Source organism: Branchiostoma belcheri, unplaced genomic scaffold, assembly GCF_001625305.1.
Source record: "Branchiostoma belcheri isolate BF01 breed outbred unplaced genomic scaffold, Haploidv18h27 scaffold83, whole genome shotgun sequence".
In the NCBI taxonomy this organism is placed as follows: Eukaryota; Metazoa; Chordata; class Leptocardii; order Amphioxiformes; family Branchiostomatidae; genus Branchiostoma; species Branchiostoma belcheri.
Genome location: NW_017804498.1, coordinates 1,161,405 through 1,173,715, shown reverse-complemented (window position 1 = coordinate 1,173,715; position 12,311 = coordinate 1,161,405). Strand labels below are relative to the sequence as shown.

Below are 12,311 nucleotides of genomic sequence, written 5' to 3'. Positions count from 1 at the left end.
GTCTACACAGAGAGATACACTTGTTTCCGCTTCGGATCTTTGACATGGAACTAACGATATGGGGAACTTGCCTTCCCTTGTATTCGTTTTTTTTACCCTTTGAAGACCCTGTAAGACTGAGAATTGCCGCTGTACCACTAAAGTGTCCGAGGGCTTGTTTGTTTCAAATTTTGCGATGGTACAATGAACGCGCCATAACGGTTCAATTAACATTGCATGTGCTTTCTATATTTACTGTCATAGAGTCCATTCCACGTCACCGTGCGGGTGTTTGCTCCCATTGTTTCGAATTTTTTTGAAATGTTTGTAACCCTTTCTAAAAGAATTTCATAGTTTGTCTAACAGAAAGAAAAGTATCACTGAGTTTTGCTAGAGCATATATTAGTCTTTGTAGGTTTGCGTCCAAACGGTATTTCAGCTTTACTTATCCTGCATACAAAAGAAAAAAAATTCTCTGCATCTGCCTATTAGTTATAGATAATTTTCAAAGATAATCCGAAGGCAAACGAATTTGCTAGAATAAGATAAGACGTAATGCCCACACAAAATTTGCATTCAACATCTTCCCAATCCACCGTCCCGGGCACCACCTACATTGTAACCACAAACAGACGTGTGACCCGAATCGGAGCAACTCTATCGTGTTGGGGTCCTGAAACAAATTCCTACATCTGGTTTATTCTTATTAAAGTAGCGAAGCAGAAAATACGATCTTAGTTAAACTATCCAATGGGGTCATTACACAGCTTATATAATGCATTACAGCGATGGGCACTCTTGGGGTTACTGTTAATGAAAGAATCCCCTTGCATGCACAAGTACAGGTCACAAAAAACGTACGCTCGTACGTGTGCCGTGAATTTAAGAACATAAGCTAAAATGAATGCATCGTCTTCTCGTTTATAGTTATAGTTATAGTAAAAGGAGTAGCTTTTGCAATAGACGGTTTGCCTAGAAATATGGGTTTGTCTACGTGTATGTGTACAGCTTACAACACCGGACATGCGTTGTTGACGCAATGGCTAAGTCAGGCTTTAGGAATGACAAGGCGGATCAGGAGAGATTAGGTCGTTGACGGAAAGTAGGATAATCCTGTAGAAAAACAGACGACTGTCTGTCACAGGTGATTTTCTTCCAGTTCAAGACAACTTCATCCAGGTCGCATACAGTACCATTACAAGGTCATACAATAGAACATAACACGACAGCAGTACTTCATCATAGTAATTAGTATCAAAAGGTGTCCCTAAGTTTCCCCAATATGTTTCGTTTCAGCAGAAATGGTCTGATAAAGACATAGCATGAACAGCATGGGAGACAAGGTACTGATTTATGTTTCGTCTTTGCATTTCACGACAACATAAAAGTTCTGTTGTACGTGTTGGCTGGACACGTACGGTGAAGTTGGATCAACAGTAATGTTACGGGTCGGTAACAGTGTGAAGTGTGATTTGTAACTGCCGTCTGAGGGTCCGTCTGTGTATGCACCAGAATGACCAGATTTACAGGAGAGCAGGTTGCAAATAGTCGCTAAAAGTGCTTTTGGCGGATCCAGACAGGGTTTTGTCTTAAACTCATGGCGAGCAGAAATCACAGGATCGAATGAACGCGTCAGCCGCCGGAGGACTGAAAATTAGTCTGCGATGAACCTAGTCTTTCGTCACCGACTATAAAGAAACAAGTTAATCTCCAAATTCACACGGGACAGATGACTGGTGGGGCAGCCGCATGTATGCCTTCTAACATTAATAAACGATTCTAGTCTCTTCCACTGACTGGGTAATACTGGAAGATAGCGGAATCGGTCAAATGGCGAATGCGATGCCAGAGGATTTGGAAAAAGTATTCTTCGAAACCCGCGGAGTCTGGTAGATACTTCTTACAAGTCTTGCAACATAGCCACGGTAATCTGAAGCACACGCTACATTCGGATAGCCTGCGTGTTGTCCTGGTTAGCTATAGGATCACGTCCGCCCCAATGTCGTTCCCCCAAAGCGGACGGACCGAACTTTGCCTACAAGGATGGTATCCAGGGCTTCTACTAGCCGACGCCATATCTATATATATATAGTCACATAGCATGCATAGTGGGATTTAAGACTCTTTGTACAACAACGTTATATTCTTGACATTATATGGCCTTATACCATTTTGCGGATTTAATGATATTGATTGGTACATTTGATACGCACGCACACAAAGCGAGCTCGGAAGCATACGAGTCGAAGTGAACAAATAGCGCCACCTGGCGATTAGTTTGATGAACGATAGTCAATTATAATGCCAAACATACCGGCTCTCCGCTGTGACCTTTATTAACCCCGAAGAGAACTTTTTATGAGCTTCGTATACAAAGTGACGTCTAGCGACGTTGAGCAGAATGGCAGGCTTGAGTTTGTGAGGAAAATCTATTGGTGCAACAATAATGACGCAATGCACGTCAAGAGACAATGCTTCAATTTACCACCATGGAAAGTGCACAATAAAATTTGATGTCGGAGATGTTTTGAAGTTGCTTTTGTAAGAGGAGACCATGACTATGCGCCACGTGGCACGCACACCTGTGTATCACACAGGAAGTTGGAAAACAGATCTCATCCTTCTTTCTACAAACGCATTGTGCCAGAGCTGTGCACCTTTCTTCTTGCCCCGGATCTCTTTTGAACTTACTGAATGACGGGACAAAGCTATCAAAATTGTCGGCCACTGATATGATGCCATAATGCGCAGGTTGATCAAACCAAAACAAATGTAGCGTCGCTCGGCACGGGGCTCGCAACACCAAGAAGAGGTAAGAAAACAACAGGTGGCCTTCCGTCTGGTGTGTGTCGTAATAGACCGATCCCAAATGACCATTACAATTAGAACTTCAACCAATGAGAGAAGGGCAATTAGCGGTTCGACCAATGAAATGGTGGCTTCATGACCATTAGATGTAGAAGACCATACAAAAGTCACTGTACTTTTTTGTTGTGTCGATAAAGAATCTCATGACCGTCACATATTTGCATTTCTATGTTTTGAGATGGGCGGGGCTTCGGGATCGGTCTATACATGACCTTCGAAATGAACGTTTATTTACTCGCCTGCATAATGTCGGTGTTTATTATACTTCAGAACTATTACAAACAGTTGACAAAGCGAGTGGGATGCTTGGACCGTTTGCTTATATCCTGTTCCAAACATTTCAATTGCCAACAATAAACTTTTTTGCGCTACACTTAGTCTAAATGTCACCTGTGATGACTAAGGTATTTCCGTAGTTTTTCTCAGGCCAAACTTCGTCGCCTGTTTGAAGGTCATTCCTGTTGTAGGAGAGGTAGAACACACACCGGGTCAGTTCCGTACACCATTGTCACTCCTTGTTTAGTGCATGTCTGAGGAACGTTGTGTCAACTTTCGCAAGGCGTTTTCCAGAACAACAACGGTGTTGTGTCTTCCTCGTGACAAACGGGATACAAAACAGACAAGTTTCCGTGTCTGGCCCAAACAACATCTCTGAGTTTAGAAACCACATATCCGCCAACAAACAGTCTTCACCAGACATAAGCCTGCTGAGTGACATATCTGATACCCGTTCTGACACGCCGGATAGACAGTAGGGATGAGCCGGGGTATACAAACACTGGAGGCATTCTTTCTTTGCCTTCTTTCCGTCTTTCTACTTTTTGTTTGATTTGTTTCTTTTATCTCCTTTTGTCTGTAATATTGCGGATACTTAACCTCCAAAGTTGCTTTGCTATGCATGACGACCATATTAGGCACTGGCCCGCCTTAGACTTTTGTCACGAAGACCAGGCTAGGGTACTACTCGTCTGGCATGTTCAACGCTAGCTGCTGACACTACTATACAGATACACCATTTTCCCATGGACCAAGTCTTTATAAGATGGTCCATGCATACTGCTTTCTCTATTTAGTACCACTACCAGTGGACTAGCAGTTGCGATTGCACAAATGTGTGGCCCAAGGGCTACATGTACTGAAAGGAGATAGGAAAGAATTTTGATCTTGACGTTTGGGTCGTTCGACGCACAATGACTATATATAGCTAGATCAAGTCGTTATCACGGGACAAAGACAAGGCGATGACCCGGGCCTGTCTCCATAGTCCACACGGACTGTGCCACAGGGACAGATCACGGGAAGATTGAATATCCCGTCAAGTGACACGTGATTTCCACTATGATTATCTACCAATCAAAACCAAACACTTAATATGTAAATGAGTCAGGTGCGGGTCATGTGCTGTTGACAATACGTGTTTTTCACCCCAGACCCCCCACGTTAGGATCAGTCCGCCCTCTGTTCTGTATGGAGCTCATTGTGTGTCCCTGGTACAAGAGTACTGTTATGCAACGCAACTTCAAAAACTGTCGAAAACATGTTTTTTTAGCAAAGATCCCGAATTCCAATTCTAACCTACGAATGCCCTTATATTACTGATATTTGGGAAGATAAAAAACTATACTATGAATATAACGTGAATCTCAAAGGATGAGATACCTATCTCTTCGTAGCGAAAAGGTACAGAAAGGTATGGTTCATATAAGCTGCACCTATTTTAGCTCCCGAGTCCTGCATCCTCTTACGGAGAGGATGTAGGACTCGGGAGCTAAAATAGATTTGGTAACCAGGCTATATTCATAATACATCAACAAGGAAGGACGGGTTTGGTTCTCGTGTTTAGATCTAGATGTTCTAGTCCGAATCTGAAACGCTACGTAAAAGCCCCTGGACATATTCCGCTGAGAGACTACTCATGTATGCCTCTCTCCTTGTTTTTATTCTACGTGTCAGTTTTAGCCCTTAAAAAGAGTGTATCCTACTTTCTTCCGTTACCTTTGTGAAGAAGGGCACAGTCTTTCGTCGACCCTTGATATGTGCTGAAAAGACAACATTGATCTGACTCAGATATCCCCTCTCCTAAAAACGATAATATTACGAGCATTCTTCCAGTCCAGTTATCGATACGGCTATCTTGTGTTCATGCTATTTCAAATCTACTGGACCTCTCTCTGTACTATTGTGCAAGCGCCCATACACTATAAATAGCCCACACAAAGCAGGGAGGGTTATACATAAACAAGAGACAAGGCCGCTGTTGATGGAGATAGGATTCGTACGCTTTTTATTTACTAATGATAGCAGCTATTTACGTATTCATCTGGCGACGGCGAATCGTGGGAACGTTTTGACGGGTTTTTGTATGCGTCTTTTGTCCGGTTCACATTCCTGATGACCGTATAGAGAACAAGTCCACTGCGCGCGGCCAGGGCCAACCACACCGCGCCAACCCGTGACTTCAGCCTCACTCTCTAGTTCATCAACAGGGGCAGTTTTATCATCAAGGAGGACCAACTGATTCACTCTAAAAATAGCAGGAGCGGACCAGCTCAGTAGTCTACATTTCGGGCATAGGCATATTGGATTGCCTTTTAAGAGGGACACATTATTACGATTGAAAGGAAATCGCTGACTTGGTGGAAAAGAACATCAAGAATTGATAGACGCGAGCATTCTGAGAAGGTCCAGTTGACGGAAATCTCTTGTTACGGTGCATCACTTGTGAACTATATTGCTCACAGGAGCTGGTGGTTTGGTCGAAAAGTACTGTTGGAGTTAGTAAAGTCGCCGATAGCGTTGTAAGTTGTAGTGTTCATAGTAAGTTGTAGTGCGGTCGGTACGTCGCAAGAAGATTCTAGAGACGGAAGAAGACATCGGATTACAAGACATCGGTAAGTCTCATCAGTATCGGCAAACTTCCTTAGTTTATAAACGTGTAGGAATTGCTATAGATAAGTTAACAGATTTTTAATAGTAAGAGAAGAAGTTGAACAAACGAGATATAGGTTCCCCTTGTGATGACTCTCTCCATAGTTTTATCTCTCTTTATATTTATCGCCATGGTTGTTTGAGTATGGGGTAAAAAAGCAAAATATGATTTCTTACCTTTTTCTAAACATGGGAAGATCAATTTAGTATCGATGCAAAAACTCGATCGAAACTTTCTCATACATGAAAAAAATCCTGGAGTCAAATTCTGTATATTTATGAAACTCCCATGTCGTCTAATGTTTTATATATCCGAGTTATCTATCATTCCAAACTTTTTACGACATTTCGTTTATTGTAACGTTGTTGGTATATATGTATAGTTACGGAGTAAGGATTTTGTGGTCTCCACTACGTTTTTCTGTGGGTGATTGTGCTCCGTTGGCTGGCACAACTCTTCTGGCAAAATATCCCACCTATTAGGACCAAAAAATGGCAGATCAACGAAATCCATAGACAAAGAAGAATTTTAACTTTTTGTGTGTTTTGTTGCCTGTTAAATCATACTTTTGCATCGTGCATCATATTCCAATTATCAAATCATGGGCCGCACAAACCAATTTTTGTGGTCGTTCAGCGTTATAGCCGTCTAGTGAAAAAAGACCTACACTTGTGGGTATTTTGTGCCGTTAACGTTGAACAGAGGAGTCCACCTCAAGGACAAGTTGATTTCAATGGTGGTACTGGATATTTTAACGTTCGCAAAATCGATTAACGCGATTTCCCGCTTATCTGCTCCTGTGCACACTTTGATGCGTTTTCACCTATCCTTACTCATCGGCCGGAGCAACCTGGATAACCATCACATACTTGAAGTTCAATCTACTGAGTCATCACGTAGCGACGCTTTTATAAGTTGTTTATCTTTTATAGGCTGTCCTTGTGAATGTTTCCCTATCCCAAGCGGCCATAGCTAGCGGGTCCCCACATTGTATTGAACAGTGTCGATGTTACACGTACACCTCGCCCCATGTCTGTCATCACCCATTCACGGCTCTCCTCCCCGCCAGAGGCGTTCAACTCCACGGCGTGTTTGTGGTTCGGTCGGGTTTCTGATGGACGACCGTCATGGCGTCGTGTACAGACGGCACTGCCGGCCGGAATGTTTGCCGATCTCGACTGTTCACGGGAAATAACACGAGGACTGGCAACATTCCAACCGTGTCTACATGTTTGTTGTCTTGGCTCGGAAAGATTGTGTATTTTTCCCATGTACCGATGAAATACTGCGGGTCTTGCCAACCAAGTTACCATAGCCAGGCCTTCCGAAGTACCTACTACGGCCTGTCCTGTGAGGGACCAGTCGGCTGATCTGAGAAGATGCTGACATAGCATCAATCCAGTAGAAAATAGCCTTGTTCGCGTTAGCGAGTGATGTCTGGCCAGTCAATGTGCAGCAGAGCTTACTGCCAACACAGGTGGTTAGCGGGTAAAGTTTACCCACATGCTCGTGGCGATGGCCTCTGTTTTCAAACAAATTCTCCGTTGTGTTCTGTGCTCTACCAGGGCTGAAGGTCGCCCCCTTCTCTTCAACCGAAAATATTGTGTACTTTGAATGTAGACGGGTGCCTACAGCTAGACTGTCTGAGTTCTCTTTCTTTCCAACACCGACAGTGATTCGTCAATTTCTAGTCCATCACTATCACTGTTGGTACTAAATATCTCAGATTCATACTTTCGTATAACACTGATGTTAGTGTATCGATATCGATATAATGATTGCTCCTATTCGTCAATGGTAAAGGTAAAAGTAGCCCCGTAGCCTTTTTGAGGCCGTAGGGGCAGTGAGATGATAATTCGCTGTGTTTAATAGGGGCATGGTATTGGAAGGCGGAGCAGCCCTCTCCTTCCACCGCCTTTTACCTCCCCAACCGAAGTCGGGTACCCAATTGACACCTGGTTTGAGTGAGGAAAGTCATGTAATGTTGCTTTCCCAAAGGCACAACGTCTACCTAGGAATGCAAGGAATCGAACTCGTGACCCCTTGATCTCGGGTCCGCTCGCATAGCCTTTCTATGCCACTCATTGTATAGATAGTTGATTATTGAAGAATAGATAATTTTGGCAAAAACGTCACCGAAACCCCAGTGAAACTTAAGATGAAGATTGCTTCATCTGTCAGCGCTCTGAAGCACGTTAATCCTGGCTGCGGTCAAAGCCGACACATGTTTACGTTCCATTAAGGTGTGGATGCCGGTAACGGACAGAAGACTTCAGGTGTGAGGTGTTCAGATGAAGCTCAGTGCACAGTCTTGCTTTCACGAGTTATGCCACGAGGGACTTAAAGGCCAGTGTCTTATAGAATTTCGCCTGTATTATCTAATTTAGGGCGTGGTCACGTTCGTCGTAAGTAGTCGATTTTGATGCTGGCTAACTTCACCGGCAGGCTGTGACACAACCAACATCCGACAATGATCTAGGACAGCTTTTCCTGTAACAAGACAACTGAATTTTGCAGGACAAATACATGACTATCCTAAGAAAGTTGCGATCGCACGATGATCGTACAAAGTACGAGACCGAGCCCTTAAGGGATTACATGGTCCGGTTCCATCACTATTTTCAGCATCAGACAGTCTTGCTCTTCATCTCGACTAAAAGAGTTGAACCTTTACACCGCAGTTGGCCCTTTCATCAGACTCGGCTACTCTACACCCGGCATTATCGGATCAACCGCTAACTACACCTTTACTACACGTCTCCTTAAACATACAGTCCATTCATCTGCCTTCCTTCTCAGAAATGTGATAAAGTTCACGCCTTGAGAATCCCGCCACATGCGGAGTCCGGTCTATACACGGCCGCGCGGCCCAGTTTGTATTTTCCCCGCCAGGCGTGCACCCCGCGGGGGAGGGCGCGGGGATAGCGATGTACGCGCTACAAAGGGATACACGGAGCGCCTTTCAGTCCCAGGTGTAATGTTTCCACCCATACAATAACATTTATTCAAGGCACAAGAGGAGAAGTTTATGCAGGGTGATCTGTTTACTCAACCTTCTTGTACTTGTTTGTTTCAATTCTATACTGCTATGTAAATTGTCTCCTGCGTTTGGAGCTCAGAAGGGGAGATATTGTTCGCCCAGGAGGGTCCCGCGCGTCCCGCTGCCATGGCAACGGCGTGTCGAACAAGAGAAGACACTTCAGAGGGCTAGCCGATTCTGTACGTGTGGGTGTTGCCATAACTGAGGGGTATAGGAGAGTGTCATCAGTGACAACAAGCAGTGGGTTTCTCGGGGTAGAAACTGGCGTCTGTTCAAACCCAACACTGCATACAGTTCTATAAGTCTGCAAAGGGGAAGTTTGTGACAACAGAAGGGTTTTCTGGATGTCTTTTTGTGTACTTAGTTAAAAGTTTGTAAGTTATATAGCACATTACATGATCAACGCAGTAACTAACATAATCTTGATTATTCCCTTGGCTCAAGGTGGATATCTTTGATCTGTAGCTTACGGACTTGTAACAAGTTTTAAACGTGGAATCTGGAAGTAGATCTAGAAGTAGAAGGATCTCGGAACAACTTGTTTGCCGGCATCTTAGCTCCTCACGGGGCGGAACAAAACAACTCCCCCGGGGGGTGTACAGGTGTTCCCCGGCGCGTGGACGGCACCGGCCCGGCAGCTGCGGTTTCAGGAGTCGATATCAAACCAAACCTTCTTCATGGCAACTTCCCATCCATCTGTCATATTACACCTGGACTGGTGATCGTCTGAGGGTCTGGCTGGAGTGGGCCGTCTGCAGGAACAGCCACACATCCAAGGTCTAACTTTTATTCGGGCAGCCGGGCGGGCAGTTATAGAGGGGGTAGTCGGATATTTCAGTACAGGATAAACACACGTACTTGTGCATAGAAATATATGAAGGAAAGGGGAAAAGGCGACGACGGCAATACATTCATGGGTCAAACATATTGAATAAAGCTCACAGTGGGACTATCGTGTTCAATAGTGATGATGGATTCATTGACGCTTGTGTGATCGCAAATATACAATATTCTTTTTTTTCTCGCAAACGTTAAACTTAAAACTCTGCCTTATTTGTACTGGTATTCCTTTTTTTTCTATTCAGCAATTGTTTTTTTTTTTTGGTTCTCTGTGGATTTTTTCTCGATGGAATTTTCCTACGTCGTGTCCACGGTTAACTGGTCATGACCCAGAAGAAATACAACCTTATTCTTACCGTTTTCCTGATCTTATCTTCACAGACGTCTCCGCTTTGAATAGGAAGCAACAAGAGAAACTTTGTCTTCTCGCTAATGCCTAATCCTATAAGATGAAAGATGGCTACATTTCCTTTTCATTAGTTAATGTACTTTGGTGTTCTCATGACAAAGCATTAAAGCAAAAGAAGAACTATTCAAGGTCTTGACGTTCTGAAGATAAATACTTTATTATTTTGGTTACTATGTGGTGTATTTTTGTTGGCTCTTGAACAAAGACATGAAGGCGTCTGAGGCAAACAAGCGGCGGCTGTGGGGAGGACAGACAGCGGGTGAAAGGTCTCGTGTGAGGTGGAGTCATTTGTCCCGACTCACACGCGCGCGCACTTTGCTTATCAGCGCCGGAGCCGTCCGTGCCTGCGCCTTCACGCCAATCAAAACAATCGACACAAGCGATACGGCGGTGCTATGCCGTCTTCTGAGGTCTTGTCATGACAGCTGAAGGTTAATTGGTCACTATAAGTACGATTTCTACTCTTCGACTTCGCACAACAGAAAATATTCGTTTGTCATGCTCCGGTGTGCTGCACAGTACGTAAGAGTGGACACAGGCTTGGTCGGAGGTACTAGTAAATGATAATGTTCATGCTATGTATGTGAAAAAAAGAGATCAAAAAGATAAAATATAATTAATATCCCAGTTATTTATTTGTGGTATTTAGGGTTTAACAGCCTGATATTTCCTGCAGAGTCCACAGATCAGACCGTGAAGCTCGCGCCGATGACAGGTGTATGAAAATGTTCTTTGTGCCAGGAGCCGCTTGGGCGCGACCCACCGACCAATGACGAGGCCGGGTCCGTGCGGCCCTCCTCCTTACTGGCTCTCTGTGGCTTCTGGCACGCTCTCACGGGGATAGTCTGACAGAGGCACCGCGCGGTCGTCAAAACTATTCGTGTATTCGGCCTCATGGGTAAACAAACCACCGACCTCTGAATATGAGTAGACGTATGGAAAAGACGGGTCGTTTTCTGTGGGAGGGGTAGGGTGACGGCAGGACGCGGGCTGCCCACAGAACACTGGCCAGCGGGACGGACTGCTACATCAACAGGAAACTGGCTAATGATTTCCGGCTGGAGATTCCCGTGTGTCTGACGCTGTACCACAGGTGTTCTGCCTCGCCAGGTGTACCTGTGTCTTTCCCCGCCTCAGCAGCCCGGGTCTGCCCGCGCCAACCGCAGGAGTGGGGCGCCCATTGATAGCGGGATATCGGAGACCGCTGAACAAGGGGGTTAAAACAACTACATATCACCTTAATATGCTTCCGTTGTCATAACCACCCCGGTGGTCATATCATATGATATTTGCCGTCTTATGATGCTGCGTGCATGTGGCGGCAGCTTGGGCGGGTGAGAGTGGACAGGTGACAGTACTGATGAGTGACAGTTGGTCGGACGGGCGCGCACTCCACTCCTCATCCGGCACTAGACTGGGATTTTTCTCGGAGTTCTTTGTAGCTGTTGCCAAGGTACGGACTTTTGAATTCTGTATAACGTTGCTATGGATACAGAAGTCTTTGAATAGTTACCACTGACCTGAACGTTTCGTGCGGTCATCAACTAACGATTACGACTGGAAGGTTCCTACATAAGTTCGATAAGTTAACTTCACTCCTATTTCTTAGGTGCCTTCTATATGTCGAGTCATATTTTCCGCATATGGGTGGATTTTTTATGAGTACCGAGGAAAAGCAATCAACGACTACTCTAAATCAAGAAGACCTATTACATATTGTATCGTCTCGTAATTAATATCTGTTGTTTCTTGCTCATTAGACGCTGTGTGTTTAAGATAGAGTGACGTTGTTTGCCCTCCACTTGGCAACCGTAGTACCCAACAGGTGCCAGCAGATCGGTTTGAAGCCGCGGGATTTGCCGTTGTTTAGTCAGGCTTTCCTTACACACCGCCAGCGCCCCGTCTGTCATGTACAGCCGTGTTTGAACGTTCCGATCTCTGCCACCTGTAGGCTTCTCTTTACCTCCTCAATAACCGCCTTCTTCGTTAACTATTCGATCAATGTAGTACGCGTACACGCCAAGCCAGCATGTCTCTCATACTAGACTTGTTGAAGAAACGTTACTTTGTGTACGAACTTATCAACGAATCTATCGTGCACACGGCCTGTATTTGTTCTCTAATTCGCTGTAAACACCGGGAGCCTAAACGCGGGCATGTCGGATGTGGACCTGGTGGTCCAAAATCTCGATTTCACAGAGATAATTAGTGCTTACTACATGGTGTCGGACACGTTCCCTCGGCAA

At 44.7% G+C, this 12,311-nt stretch overlaps 1 protein-coding gene across 1 annotated transcript in view; it reads left to right on the top strand.

Moving 5' to 3' along the window:
- The first annotated feature begins 10,948 nt into the window (after positions 1–10,948).
- LOC109486803 (cyclic nucleotide-gated cation channel alpha-3-like) overlaps positions 10,949–12,311 on the top strand; it is a 20,762-nt gene continuing 19,399 nt past the window's right edge. Inside the window, exon 1 of the mRNA XM_019790697.1 lies at positions 10,949–11,518. The gene's annotated coding sequence lies outside the window, so the exon portion shown is untranslated. The remainder of the gene's footprint in view (positions 11,519–12,311) is intronic.